Here is a 16942-nt window from a genome sequence, read left to right as displayed (position 1 = left end):
GGCACCTGCATTTGTTAGTCCAAATGGCATCTTGCAATAAGCATAGGTGCCCCATTTAGTAGTGAATGTTGTCTTATGTCTGTCAGATTCTTTAACCAGCACTTGATTATAACTAGAGAATCCATCAAGAAAAGAGAATCTCCTTGACCCACTGACTCTGGATAGAATCTACTCCATGGAAGGGAGAGGATGGTGATCTCTAAGGGAAGCCTGATTAAGATCCCTAAAGTCCACACACAGTCTGATTTCTCCATTCTTCTTCATAATAGGGACTAGGTTAGCTACCCATGATGAGTGTTTGATATGAAATATTATATTAGCCTCTATCAACTTGGATAGCTCCTTTCTCATTAGAGGCTCAATCTTAGGATTCACTGGCCTCCATTTTTGCCTTACTGGTTTGGTCTTATCAATTAAATCTATGGTATGCTGAAACAAACTAGGGTCAAATGCTTTTAAGTCATCATATGTCCAAGCAAATACATCATTAAATTCTTGACATAACTGAATGAAGTTTTCTTGCTCAGTTTCAGAACATACCTTCCCCATATTCAAAAATTTTCCATCAGCAAATGTAACTGGGGCATGATCATCCTTTTCTGCAGCTAGATTCATTCCTTTGCCTCTTGTTTGATCATCAGGATTCAAGACACTCTCCAAGGTAATGAGACCCTTGGGCAACTTGTTAGAACTAAGATGAATGATCTGATCACCATACTGATCTTGCAGTCTTGACTGCTTTCTATCTAAGAATTCTGCCTCATTCTACAAGAAACTCACAATTTTCTCATCAGAATCAAACACCTGCTAATGAGTGTTGTTGTCAGGGATGGAAGGCCTTACTACCACCTTTATTTTTTGCTTATTTTCTTCCTCAAGATTCCCTGGTACATCATAAGCAGCACCCACTGCTGCAAGTCTATCAGCATGTCTATTTTCTTTCCTAGGAATGCTTTGAATATTAAATGCATTGAAGCCCTCAAGAAAATCCCAGACTCTGTGTTTGTAAGACTTGAGCAAGCCATTTTTTGTGATATTCTAGTTTCTCACTTGATTAACTACCAACTCACTATCCCCATATACTCTCAAGGCTTGAATTCCTCTCTTTTGGTCAAGTAAGAGACCTTGAATCAAAGATTCATACTTGGCCATATTATTGGTGCAACTGAATTGGAGCCTAAAGGAGAAGTAGTATCTTATTTGTGCAGGAGAGATCAACATAACACCAGCCCCTGATCCATTTCTATTCCTTGAGCCATCAAATTACATACTCCATGTTCCATTTATATCATCATTAGTCCCAACAAGATTAGGAACTTGAGCATCTTTCTCTATTATGAAATATGTACTAAGGCCTATCTCAAGGGTCTCTATCATAGGCTCAAACTGATATGTACTAGCCCATTCATTCAAGAAGAAATCAGGAATCTCTACTATGGAAGTGACAGGCTCATTTACTATGTCATTTTCATTCATCTCTAGAATAGGGCAATTCATGTTGATGGAATTAGGGGTGTAAGATTCAGTGTGATGAAGGGCTTGAGGTTCTTCTCTAATTGAGGCATTGGCTCCATATCTGGTCTTAAATGACACATATGACCAATCAATAGATATGAATCCACCAATTTGAGCAGTGAAGTCTCTCGAAAGACAGATGGCAAAATAGGGCTTGACTTTAGCAACAGATATGTCTTGAATTATAGTGCAACCAGGGCATGCATGTAGGGCCATCTCCACATTCCTAAGGATACGCACAATTTTGATAGTACTACCATCTAATTGTAACACATCCCTAACAATGGGATCATATTTCATTCTTAAAGCATCAGCAACACACCTAGGCATTACTGAGCTACTAGTCCATGAATCTATCATGCAATTGTGGACTAATTTGCCTCCTATAATCAGAGAAACATAGAATGGAGGAGGTCTAACCTTTTTATTTGTCTCCACATCCCCTGCTGGTTGTACTAGACTTGTGACACTCTCCATAGTAGATGGCTGATCCTTGGGTTCAATCTTCTCTAATTCTTGCTGCAGCATCCTCTTCTACATTGGTATGGTAGCAACAGCATCCCACATAGAAATATTCACATTTGTCTTCTTCATTTTCTCTACCACATTAAATGGTGCATTAGGAACTTTGGTAGAAACTTTGAGAGCTGCACCTATAAGAGGTTGAGATGGGGCAACATAAGGATCACTTGCATCTTTCTTTCTAGAATCTTGCTTTCGTTGTTGTGAAGTACTTGTTTGTTCATTTACTGCATGTGCATGAGGTGCAACACTTGAAGTTGAGGCCTGCTTAGGAGAAGGAGGAGTAGCATGTTCCATAGCTCTCTTCTTACTTCTAGTGTTATGAGCAACAGAATCCCGGTTTACATTATAATGCTCCCCAATCTAATGATTCATAAAAGAGAAATCATCATGTCCTTGAATATATGAGGCCTCCTTGGAATGATCCTCCTTGTATGATTGCTTTGCTGCAGGTTCTTGGTCAGTTAGGGCCAAATAAGATTCTGCCTTCTGGCACATGCAATAGGCATAAGAATAGTTGCAAGAAGGATAGAAATCTTGATCTTGGGCCAAGTTATTTTGAAGGACTATAGCTCTATTCTGATTTGAAATTGAAGCCAAAGCATGACTATTTTTCCTACCCTGATCAAAAGACTTATTCCATTGATTAGGAGGCCTACCACCATTTGGAGATTGATATTGAAGTTGGGGAGGCTTGCCACCTTGAGCTTGCTGCCTTTCTAAGGCCACCACCTTGTTACTCATTTTTTGTATCATAGAGAAACTATCCTCTAATCTCTTCCCTTGGTCCTTCAACTCCCTCCCCTACTCTTCCAATTTTTTATCTAGGGTCTTCTCTATCTTATTTGTATTCAGCACTAGACCTTGGAGCATTTCTTTGAGTTCATCTATCCGATTTGAGGATGTGGAAGCTTGGGGAATTGGAGTAAGGGCTTGTGATGTAGAATTTGTAGGAAGAGGGGTCATTGTTGGTTGGTGGTTGGGAACATCAAGAAAGAAAGGCATAGGGGGCCTTGGAGCCAACTTTCCTCCTTGTATTAGGATGTTCTCAGCTTTTATGGCTATCTGATAGGCATTAGGCAAGGTATCTCCTCCCATAGTTTGGATTGTAGTGGCAATATCACTGTTAAAAGCTCTAAGGTAATGCAAGAAGGCATTACCAAGGGTAGATTTCACTGTAGTAGGTATTCTATCCCATGTCTTTTGAAATCTATAGTTAAAATCGGTCATACACTCATGGGGGGCTCTTTTTATAGTAGTCAGCTACTCTAAAAGTGATAGATAGTCACTTTTATCCTCAAAATTTTTGCACAATCATGCTCCTAGTCCATCCCAATCGGTTATAGAACCATGAGCTAAGCCTCTATACCACTGTAATTCTTTTCCTTTTAAAGATGAGGCTAGAAGTCTGACAGCAACATCATCCTCTGTGATACCATGAATATTACAGACATTTGCTACTTCTTGGATATGCTCTAAAGGGGAGATGGAAGTTTCACCAGTAAAATTAGGTATACTTTTTAGTGCAGATACTGGTATATCATGTCTTTGGGCTAACAATAGAGGACTTCCACCATTGAAGGTGGAAAAAGCATGAACTCTTGGCTATGCCATGTAAACAAGTGTTCTTTTGATGAGTGTTGATAGCAATCTAGGCTGAGTTTGAATAGTAGGAGGAGTAGAGATAGATCTTATTGGTATATTAACTATTATCACACCCCTAACTCGTGATAATGAAGTTCTAGTCCTCCTTCTTCTAGGATTTGAAAGAGAAAGATCTTGATATTGAAATTTACCTCTAGAAGACGCCCTTGTTTCAGCCGTGGGCATGAATTGCTGCAACTTTGGTCTGGAACAAGATTTGTTGATGTTCAAAGTCACCAAGTACTTTGAAGAATCAGCCTCTCAAAGGCTTGAATACTGAAGCCAGCACTACCTCTTCAGCATCAATCTTGAAACTCTTTCTTCTTGACACCAATAGACTTTAAATTTTTTTTGAAAAGGTGTCCCACCAGGTGTGCCAAAAACTGTTATCACTTAGGTTTTCACCCTTGTCCAAGGCCTATGCGCAAGGACAACCTAGTGAAATATGGAAACAACCTCCAAGCTGTGGGACTTGAACTACGAGGTTGAGTCTCCGAAGAAGGCCGACTTCCTCTTATTATCAGGGCGCACCTATCTACTCTTAGAGAGGAAAAGGGAGAAGGAGAGCATGAAAGAAAATATACCTAGTCTAATATAAGGAGGTGATGCACCAAAATAGAGTGTTTAGACTTTATTTCTGCCCATATATGCAGTACAAAACTAAGATAACATTCAAAAGACATACACACCCAGACTTATGTCAATCAATAACCACATACAGATCAGGAAACCAAACTAAATAACACAAGGAAAAGAATTTCACTTATATATTATCCAATAGGCTGAAAATAGACACAGTATGCAAGTCATAGATCTCAACAATACACCAATGAGAGGCAAGACGGATGCACATACACATTGATGGCTGAAGGAGATGATACAGAATGTTATACAGCTCAGAGACAAAGGGAATTTTACACTGCATACCTGTGAGAAGTAGCAGAGAAATCAGAAAAGGAGTCCTTTTTAAGAAAAGATCACAAAATTGCCTTTATAGCTCAGGCATAACTGAAGATTTTTTGCATTGCATTTACTTCTCAACTACTGGCATTAAGTTCTCACCCTGAAAATCCAATCAAAGATCTGGTGGTTTTGAGTACCAAAATCTGATATTTCTCTGAGAAAGAGCCTGGAGAAGATAGAACGGCACCAAAAACATCCCCTAACATAGTAGATAGATCTATAATGGTGGTGGAATGTCCTTGCACCTTGCATTCACTTCTGAGTTGGTGGCATTGATCATAGGATCGAAATCTCGTGGCAAAAAAAACCTAATTCATTGTTTCTGGCTCATGAATCAGCGAGGTCAAAACAAGTCAAACAGTTCCTTATGTACCAACTAGGCCACACGGGCCAATTGCCTCTTTTCGTTTTTCCACCTGGGACGTCCTCTATGGTTGACCTTTCTTTATTGAACTAACCGCGCCACCCTCGAATTGTTATCATTAACTGCGGTGATTACAAACCTGACTGCGACATTAACTACCAGCCGCTGACCATCAACCTTGGTCTGCCAGCGAGACACGTGTCAGCAAGACGCTATGTTGCCATGGTAAAGTTTACACAACTTCACCATAGCGAGATGGCACCATCCATCGATACGAATCGATCTGACGATGAGCAAGATAGATCATTCCCCTCCGTGCATGAATGAATAGGAATTGGCCACGTACCACTGTCTGACAGGTCCTCTCTGACATCTGAGACTCACCGAACACATGGTAGAAGGGTGCTATGTTGCCATCATATTCTCTGTGCAACTTTGAAAGGCGAGATGGTGCCAACCGTCGATCTGACTTTGGTCCGAGAATCGTGAAGACTTGCCCTGATCCTACTAATCACATTAGAAACTCTGGCCCCATAATACACATGACATCCCCACACTGGTCTGTGTAGCATCATCCTAGTGACTTGTACTACCTCGACTCATTGAGTAGCTCTTCCTTGTAGATGTGGCATGTTTTGATTTTCTAGCGTGGATCAAGGACCCTTCCAACTGGGCGAAATGCAACCCAAACTCGCCTACTTGAGGCTCCTACCATTGATCTTTTCTGTTACTGTGAACCTTGCCACCAACACTTGGACTCACCATAGAACACCTTTCGGCCGGCCGGGCGCTATGTCGCAATCGAAAAACTTGTGATTTTTTCGATGGCGACATGGCGCCTTGCTGCCTTTTGAATTTTTTGGCCCGTAAACCACATATTCGCCCGGCCGCCACAAACATTTTTCGGTGATGCAACCTGCCCACCGTGAAACCTTTTTCTTCGGGTGCTATGTCGCTATGAAGATTTTTCGGCCAACACACGATAGCAACATAGCACGCACAGTGCTATGGAACCTTTCCAACCCGCCATGAAACTTTTTTGACCCACCAAAGAATCTTGGATGACCTGCAAATTTGACCCACCGGACATGCGTCAACAGGGCGTGATGTCGCTAACATAAATCTCGCACAACTTCACTGTAGCGACACAACGCCCTCCGTAGATCTTCCTTAGATCTGACGGCAGAGAACTTGCAGGCCGCAAAATATATTATAAGGTTTAAAAATTTGGTATTTTTTTTAATATTTCACTTTTATTTGACTATGGATATTTCAAAGGCAGGAAGGGAAATATGAATTATGAATTTTGGCAAGTTAAAATACAATAGTATCTTCAAAAAGTTTTTTTAGAAGGGTTCTAAAGATGAGAAGAAGATTCCCCTTATTAGTTGGGATACAACCTGTTTGGCAAAATAAGATGGAGGGGAACATCTTCATAAAATATCTTTACAAAATCAAGCATTGGGTGCCAAGTTGATTTAGAAATTGTATATGACTTTGGAAAAATCATGGTTGACTCGTGGGAACCAGACAAAATTATGATGGTAGCAAGCATACCTAAGAGATCTCATTTTTGGAGACACGTATGGGAGAGGCATGAATTAATAATAGGGCATCTATCATGGTAGATTGGCAATGGGAAAAGAACAAGATTTTGAAGGGATTCATGGAAAGGGGATCCACCTATTGACTCCTTCCTAGATAAAGACTGGGTTAATCTAACAGAAGCCATGGAGGGCCAATGGGTTGCAAATTTTATGGTGTTTGAGTCTTTTTCCTATTCGAGGGCAAGATGGAGGTTCACAGGAGATGCCTCTTTGCCTCATTCTATTACTTTATATAATATGCTCTTGAATAGAATTGTGCTTCACTCATCTTTCAAATACACTTTAATTTGGTCTACTTCCAAATTAGGAGTATATAAGGTCAATCTTGGATATGAACTACTTAGGCAAAGGAAAATCAATCCATTCTGGCCATCAAAGATTTGCTGGTGTAAAGGGCCTTTCTCAAAGGTAAGGGCTTTTCTATGGGTAGAATTGCATGGAAGGATCCTGACAAGTAGTAGATTGAAATCGATAGCTATTGTAGGTCCCAATTGCTGCATTTTATATAAGCAAGTAGAGGAGACAATAGATCACTTTCTATTTTAGTGGCCTTTTGCATGTGAATGTTGGGATGGGTTGTTAAGTAGGATGTAGTGGTTTGTTGTCATAAATTACTCCTTATTTGAGTTTCAATCTCCGTGGCCCATAGATAGAATAAAGTCTAAATGAGGATTTCTTTGGTTAGTGAGTTCATTGATGATGGTGTGGCATATATGGAAGGAGTAGAATAGGAAGCTTTTTAAGGAGGAATGTTTGACAATAAATGAGTTCATATACTAGACTTATGAATACATTGAGGAACTTTTCATTTCTAGAACTCATGGTTTGCACTATCACTATCAGTCGAGATGGGACTTTGATTCAAACTATGAGGGGATCACATGATCATAAAAAAAAAAGATCAAAGAAGTACCATGGTTTGGCATGGTCCATCGTCAAGTTAGAAGAAATTGAATTTTGATGGTGTCAACAGAGGCAATTTGGGTAAAAGTAGTTTAGGAGTAATCATCAGGGATGATCAAGGAAAATTTTTGTAAGAAATTTCTCACAGTGTTGGGATAACAACCAAAAATCTGGCCATGATATCGGCTCTAGAAGCAGGATTACATTGGCACTCAAACAATTGTGTAGATAATTTAATAATAGAGGGGGATTCTTAAATCATAATAAAAGATGTGGCTAGAGAAAAATTCTGTAGCCAAAGATTAGCTAACTAGTTTCTGAGGAGAGAAGAAGCATTAAAGTTATTGCAAGATTACTGCATTTAGCATGTATTCTGTAAAGGGAAATAAGTTGCAGACTATCTAGCGAATTTGGGGATTGATTCTATTTTATAGAAGGTGTTTGGACAGGATGATCTTATCCTAATGAGTTTGCATGAAATCATTACGAAAGACATTACAACACTCTTGAGATCTATATTTAGCTAGTTCAGTGAGGGTTATCTGATGCAATAGGAGGGAGGTGATAGTTTTTGTACAAGTTTTTGGTCCCCAATATCTCTGCTACCATCCTTTGAATCCATGGTGAGGATTCTAGTAGATCTAGAGCAGGTTTTGTGCTTGATATAAGGAGCAGAGCCTTCATACTTTGGACACAATTTCTTAGTTACAATATGGAGACTTTCTTGGGCATAAATTGTAGATGCACTGAAGTGGAGTTGCTAGAGGAGACACCAAAGGAGAAAATAAACATGATTTTCAAACTCGCCAATGCTCAAGAGAAAGAGAATTTGATCACTTTACTAGAGGTCAAATATTAGATAGGAGGATATTTCACGATGGAAAGCTTGTATTCAATACTTTTAAGCCCATCATCCAAGCCTCAGAACACCCAATGTTAGCTTTATGGTATGATTTGTAGAATGGTTGTTGAGGAGTTATACTTGGAGGTGCTCAATGCTATGGAGATGATAGACACTAATATCTCCAATGGTGATTTACTAGAAATTTTTTATTTGGAGGTTGAAGGGAAGAAGAAGATTATGATGAAGGCCTACACATTGTTCAAGTCATGCATAGTAAAGGAGAATAGTATGACTAAATCAGAGACTTTTTTTTCCAGCTAATGTTAATCTCTTTCTAGAAGAAATTATTTCTAGGCTAATATCTATCTATAAAGGACTTTGAATATTTGTATCACTAAAGTTGGGTAGCCTAACTTATTTTGGATCAAATTTTTTTGTATCTGGAGAGAGATCTCCAATATCATTTATACGTTTTATTTTGATAATATAAAGGATACTTCCCCCTAAGAAGAGCTTTCCATATATTTATATATATATATATATATATATATATATATATATATATATATATATATATATATATATATATATATATATATATATATATATATATATATATATATATATATATATGTATGTATGTATATATATATATATATATATATATATATATATATATATATGTATATATACATATGTATATATACATATATATGTATATATACATACATATATATATATATATATATATATATATATATGTATGTATATATACATATATATGTATATATACATATGTATATATACATATATATATATATATATACATACATATATATATACATATATATATATACATATATAGATACATACATACATACATATATATATATATATATATATATATATATATATATATATATATATATATATATATATATATATATATATATATATAACCTTCCAAACAAACTTAAACAAAATAAACCCACACCAATATATATATAAATATATGTTGATATAGAAATTAAGCATTATATTTTTCAAATTATTTTTAATAAAAATTTTTATATATCATGTTAATTTCCATTTAAATATAAAAATAATAAAAACATTAATATTCTAAAAATAATTACATAACAAGTAACATTTAATATCATTTTTATTCATTTACATTCTTTTCATTATTATCTTGTTATTTTTTTAATGTTAATATTTAATATTATTATTTTTTAAACAAGAATAACTATATCCTTTTGCTAACTGCAAAAATTAAAATATAAAGAAACTACAATATGTCAAAATTAGTTTAATAATAAAAATTCTATATGATGATTCACATATAACAATCTAGTTCCATCGATCAATTAAAATATAGAAAATTTATAAAGTTAGAAATTTGTCATCTAGTTTTTCAAAAACTTAATATTTATTAAAAAAAAGAAGGTAAAATAAATTTCAATTAGTATATTTCATTTTATTTATAATGAATTCAAAATGTATCACAAGAGTACAAGTACTGATAAGAATTATTTAACTAAAATATATGTTTATGACTATCGCGGTGTGACTATAAGAGAGTGACCTTATCCTCCCATTAATTTTTGAATTTATATATAACTTAGGTTTTCTAATTAATCTAATTAGTAAATATTTTTATTAGAATTTTTATTATATATAACTTAGGTTTTCTAATTAATCTAATTAGTTAATATTTTTATTAGAATTTTTATTACGTGCCATTATCCTATGGAGAAATGAGGAAAAATGCTCCATATTCCAGAAAAGCCTTGGCACAACTATAGCAAGGCTGTGGATATAACTCTTTCCGGTTAGCAGATACTATTAAACACAAAAGTAACCATCTTGCTCAGAAGGAAACATTAAAAATGAACTAAAATATGCATATATAGAAATAAGAAAATCACGCTGAATATAGAAAAAAACCAAACTTCTCATGGCCACACTACAACATGGAGGGGGTATAAAGACATTTGTTACGACAATTCCTTAATCAATTGTCTCTATCTGAGACAATGCAAAAGTTATGTATCGTCTCACATCTTGTCTTTAACCGAGTGTCTTAAAAATTGTCGTAAAGTATTGTCTCTATAAGACAATATGAATCAAAAGTAATTTCGTCTCTATAGAGACAATTTACTTCAATCCCAACTATTGTCTCCAAAGGGACAATACATATTTACATCCGACTATTGTCTCTAAGAGACATTATTAAACGAATCTATTAAAAATATTTTTTTCTTACAATCTCTACATCTATTGTTTAATAATAGAAATATTAACTATAATTATTTTCAATAGTTCTTACAAGATAGTCAACAATGTACCATAACAAACTTAATTCACAAGAAAAATTCGTATTAATTTATTTATTTCCAATGCTTTTCTTACAAAATGATGTGGAGTTGCTCCACCACAACCAATAAAGTACATCATGGATATTAAATATCCACCGCAATGACTTCCCTTAACTCTATAGCCTCATAGTGAAGTGCCTAAACTAACCCAAACACCTTCATATTACACGACCAACAAGTTTAATGGTGTAGTACAAAAGATCCTTGCTGTAAATACACATTTTTATGAAGAAAATGATAAGGAGATTTCTTCTTTAGATTTCTGGAGTGATATGTCACTCTTTTTATAAGCTCATGAGATCTGAAAATTCCTGCACTTTTACTACAATCTAATTGGCATGGTCCCTAATGACATGAATGTCCATCTCAGTGAGGTCTATGGCCTGCAAGTCATAGTGAACACCATCAAGCTCCCTTCTAAGTCTGTCTTTGGAGGTAGTATAAAACATCTTTTCCCAAATACAGGATGTAGCTAGAGACCTAATGATATCATTAAAACATTCATCACATTTAGATGTTGGAAGATAGACATTAATGTGCAATGTGTATAGTTTAATTGATAACAACAAACAAAGTAGATATACAACAGAGGGGAAAATATTCCCATCCATTTGAGCAGAAATTTTAACACCATATACTTCAATACTCAACTTAATTTGGATATTGAAAATTATTGTTTCAAATACCAAATGGTGCACCATATTTATGTATGAATCACATAGACATAAGAAAAATGAATGAAATGCAACAGAACTGACCCGGCAATGAAGAATATCTTTCTCTTCTGGCAGTTGTGGTAATGTGCCCCATGGTTATTATTCTTATTCCATACTATCCTTATGTAGGTAAAATGAAGGGCAAATCCTGTAGCTTTAAATTGTTCATCTTCACAACAAATGCTCCAACTTTTATTATAACATACCCATCCAATTTCAAGTATGTGGATGCACACTACCTGCCATTCCATAATAAAAAAATGCACTAATATTCAAAGCCAGTAGTATGTCAATGAGTGGGATGAATATACATTGTGTTTTACTTACCTTGCAAGCAATAGTTGCCTAACTTTGATGGTTGCTTATGCATTCCATTAGACCTAAAAAAATAACTATAAAAGAAACTCATCAGATTGTAGTCACTTATAATATTTAGCCTTGTAGAACAACAAAATACAAACAATTGTAGAATGCATTAGTTGATTTAACACCGATGGAGGGAGATTTTTCATCAAAAATAGAGGCTCGTGGAATTCTTGCATTTTCATAATCTTCAAAGGCACTCCTGATCATATCTAAGATTTCAGAAAATAAATCCAGAATGTTTACTTTATTATGTAATTAGCATACTTAAACCATGTCAGTTTACCTCCTACATGACTTATGAGATGTGCAATGATTAGAAGTTTAATAGGATTGTGCATATCATGTGTGGATTCAAGATGTTGTTTGTAAGACAACAGACAGGCATATTTAAAACAGACAACTTTAATATATGCATGTTTCCATATTTAATCATATATAATGATTAAAAAGACTCTGTTGCTCTTATTGGTCTCCTTGAACTTAACTGAATATTTTGTGCATCTGGTGTTATTTTGAATAATTTATTGTGCTCCATTCTTAATTTTAACTAACCTTCATATTTGAGCAATATCAACAGTATTGCTCCATATGTAGATGATTGTACTAATCATAGCAAAGATGGATTATTATGGTGATTTACACTAAGTTCAAGATGTACAGTTTAGATTGATGGGCAGTTACCTAATCAGAATCAAAGTTAAAAACATAGTGAGAAACCTAGATATGGGCTCAGTACACACCAGCTGTCCACGATGTTGATCTGGATGCTGATAACTGCAAGGTGCAAACGAACATTAAGTAGTAGAGCCCTGAGAGCCCTGATATTACCCAGGGTGTGCACAAACATCTTACCAAGAGGCCCAAGGAAAGTGGAGCTTGTGACTAGGGTCACATGTTTGGCTATGCAACTGATCAAATGCCCAAGCTCATGCCTCTCACTCATATCTTGGCCACCAAGTTGAGTGCCAAGCTGACAGAGGTCAAACAGTATGGTACTTACCCTTGGTTGATGCATGATGGTAAGACCCAGGTCACCATGGAGTACATAAAGAAAGGAGGTGTCATGGTTCTTGAATGTTGAGCACACCGTTCTTATCTCCACTCAGCATGACAAAACTGTCACCAATGACTAGATTGTGGCAGATCTCAAGGAGCATGTCATTAAACCAGTGATCCCAGATAAGTACCTAGATGAGAACACTATCTTCCACTTGAATCCATCAGGAAAGTTTCTGATAGAACCCCATTCAGTAATAGATATGGAGGTTGGGGAGCTCATGGAGGAGGGGCATTCTTGGGAAATGATCTAACCAAGGTGGATTTTAGTGGAGCATATATAATCAGACAGGCTGGCAAAATTTTTGTGGCCACTAGGCTTGCAAGACGATGCATCATGCAAGTTTTATATGGCATTGTGGTGTCACAGACTATATTTTTGGACACACAGAGAACTGGAAAGATCCATAACAAGGAAATCCTCATCGTACTTGAGGAGACCATTGATTTCAGGCCTGATGTGATTGCAATCAACTTTGATTTGAAGAGGGGAAGAGATCAGAGGTTCCAAAAGATTTCTACCTATGGCCAATTTGGAAGAGATGACCAGGATTTCAATTAGGAAATTGTAATGGCCCTCAAGGGTGATGGAGCCCAAATTTTTTGCCTCTATTTGAGAGATAATATTGGAGACTTGATGAAGTATTAAGGATGTCAAGGGCATTCATGATATTGTTGATCTTCATCATAGAAAAAAAATATGATTGTGTACTTAATGTATTACATAGATACCAATAACTTCACGATCACATCCTAGTCAGTTGTATCTCAAGATTGAGGGAGTAATATAATCTACACGCATATCAGAGAATGAAACTGGAAACTCAGAAATAGAAAAGTTTATATGCTTTACCTCATACTCTGCCCTCATACTCTACAGTGAGTGGACATGGAGTTTGTGACTACTTTTTTCTGTGTAAGTACATGAAAATAAGAGGCTTCAAAAGATAATAGGTATATTATTATCAGGCATCATGTGGAACAGTGATTTGAAAGATTTGAATAAAAACTAAGGAACACTGGTTGAAAATATATACAATATCAGAAAAACATAAATAGAAATTAATGGTAAGTAATAGTTTGTTTAAAGATTTAATACAGAGGCCCATCTATTGTGACTTGTGAGCAATCATCAAAGTAATGATATGCAGTGACGATGAAAAGATGCTATGAAGTTTAATTAATGACAGAATAAAGAATGTACCAATGACAAATCCTATGATATGGATGCATCAAAGATAATAATACTCATGAGGAACAATTCTAGCAGCCTGATGTCCTTTGTTTTTTCTCCAACATTAAGGTCACAACGCATGCTCTACAAATGAATAAAAATTATATACAGAAGTTGGGTATATTTCTATTGAAGGCGGTGAATGGGATATCTCAGAGCATATCATTCAATGATTTAAGCTACTCTAACCATCTCTCTGTCATATTCCAAATTCAAAGATAAGACATGATCATATAATATGATATTGAAAGGAAGAAATTTTGATAGAGAAGGTATGATATCAATCGGGAACAAGGATGGGAGATTATGTGTGAAGTGGGTAATTAAAGATATGTCTAAAAGTTTCACAACCCATGTTATATAAATTGTGTGCCAAGATAAATCAAATGTGGCATGTATATGTAGGGAATGGGTGGTCATTGGTTGATAAACTTGAGTTTGATACATGAACGCTTCATGCATTCACAGTGTCACTAGAGGGAAAAAAAACTGGGCTTCTTCAAGAAGTTTAAACAAATCTGATTATTGTCTTCCTATACAATATAAGACCACATGACTGGCACCAATATGATATTTTCATGATTTTTCTATAAGGAAACAAAATTTTATAGTTGGCAGATAGTACTGTCATCCAGATTAGGTGGCCTCAACTTTATGGGTTCATCAAAATCCTCCCATCCCCTAATTGGTTGAACTCAGTCAATTTCAGGTTAGGGTGTTTGAAGATTTCAACTCCTTCCTAGATTGCATCTTCTAGTGGTAGTCCCTTACACTTGATTAAGTATTTAGGAATAGCTTTACTATGCTTTCTCTTTACCCTTACATCCAAAACGGATTCAAGTATCAATTTTCCTTCCGAAACTAGTGAAGGGAGTTCATTGGATAGGTTGATCTATTGTGAAAGAGCTTTTTTTAAGTGTGAAACATGGAAAATATAGTGATTGTTGTTGTCGGGAGGTAATTCTAGTTCATAAGCAACTTGTACCACTTTTTTAATCACTTGGTAAGTGCAATAGGAATATGGTGTAAGCCTCTCTTTTGCACTTCCCTGCATAGATAATTGTCTAAAAGCTGCAACTTTAGAAGCACCAAATTGTCCTCTTAAATGCTTTCTCTATCTGATGTCCATCTGCATACAAGTTCTACCCACTTTGGGCTTGTTGGAAGTTCTCTTAATTGGATTCCTGAATATTTTTCATTTGGTGAGTCAAATATTGAGCACTAGGTACTCTACTATCAATTAGATCTGTTCTACAAAAGAAGTTGCATCATAGCCATACAATGCTTAAAGTGGAAGATTCTAACTGATGGATGGTAAGTTGTACTCCAGCAGTACTCCCCAAAAAATGGCTTGTTCTCAAGCCATTACACATGAAAACTCTACAGTGACTCCAAATATAGTAGCCAATACCCAAATTCCAAATTAATCTAGAATCTCAGTATGTCTTCCCTTGTACGTCTCTTTTAAACTTTAATTCTTGTACTCTAATTTAAACATCACCATATATCAAATTGTGAAACAATGCATCATGATCCCAATAATGAGAGATTTGGCTGAATGGCTTGCTGTAATCATTCTCAAATAAATGATGAGAGATTTGGCTGAATGTTTTTTTATTCATCCTCCTAACATGGTCAATGATAGACAAATGAAACTGGGACATTTGGTTTTTGAGTGTGGGGTTCCAGCAGAGGGTATTGATTTTGTCCTGATCCATCTTCTCTTGCACAAAAGTGTTCAAGAAATAAACCCCCACAAAAAATCCCTTGTTCCCACGATGATCAGAACAAGTCTTGTCAACCTATCACTACAAATTCCAGGGATATTGATCCTGAGGGTCTTTTACATCATGTCAAATTGGGTAATGGTGATTCTCAGGACATGAATGTTATCAATAACCATCAGGAGAATTTGAACGTTATCAATAACCAACAGGAGGTTATGAATGTTATAAATTACCATCTGAGGGGGGCAGAGGAGGATTTGCAGCTTCAAAATCCCCTAGAAGTCCAGTTTCAACTGTTGCACCCAGATTTGAGTGTTCAACTTACATCATGCAAGGGGCTTCATTTTTAGGTCAAGGATTCTGTTATGAGTTCTTCACCCTCTGACGAGAGTAGGTCAGTCAAAGGACTTGCCAAGGTTGGGGCAGATTTGGAGATTCCCACTTTTGTTTCTAGGAAAGAAAATTATTTTCCCATGGAGGTTGAAGCAGTACCTGAGGGAGTAGTGCAACCTACATTTACCATAGAGGGTACTCTTTCAAAGGTAGAGTGCAGCTGTATGTTGAAATCACAACCTGCCCCTGCTTCTCATATGGTCTCCGCTTTTCAAAAGGTTTAGTAACTTCAACACCCAATGTGTCTGTTGGATCACAACTATCGTACCCATTTTAATGTGAGTACAGAGCAGAGTCTTATCCGGTCGAGTTTTGCAGCTGCAGATTTTCTACTTAGAGATTTGATTCCTCCCTTGGGTTTTCTAATCATTTACCCTCAGAATGGCTCAGAGGTTGTGTTGAAATAGCGAGATCTAAACAAATTCTGATATGACAATACAGGGTTCGCCATGTGTAAGCAAGCATCCCAATCTTCTTCGTCCTCTTGATGATCTAAATGACAGTCTCATTATGACATTATACTTTATGTTGTTTTGACTGTGCTTGGAAACATTCCTACTGTTGTAATGTTTTCTTCTATCTAATAATAGTACGGGTGTATGGACCTTTTACGAAAATATATATATATATATATTGAAAAGCTGATCCCAATTAATAGTCTGTAAATTATGATAATCCAGTTACTGGCAATGCTAAAGATACCATAATTA

At 36.0% G+C, this 16942-nt stretch overlaps 1 pseudogene; it reads left to right on the top strand.

The window, feature by feature from the left end:
• The first annotated feature begins 5917 nt into the window (after positions 1–5917).
• On the top strand, positions 5918–16189 carry LOC149579993 (S-adenosylmethionine synthase 2-like; annotated as a pseudogene).
• Positions 16190–16942: the final 753 nt, after the last annotated feature.

The sequence above is a fragment of the Cupressus sempervirens genome, chromosome 1 (genome assembly GCF_028749045.1).
Source record: "Cupressus sempervirens isolate cs-2001-9-10 chromosome 1, ASM2874904v1, whole genome shotgun sequence".
NCBI lineage: Eukaryota > Viridiplantae > Streptophyta > Pinopsida > Cupressales > Cupressaceae > Cupressus > Cupressus sempervirens.
This window is presented reverse-complemented; position numbering and strand designations above follow the sequence as displayed.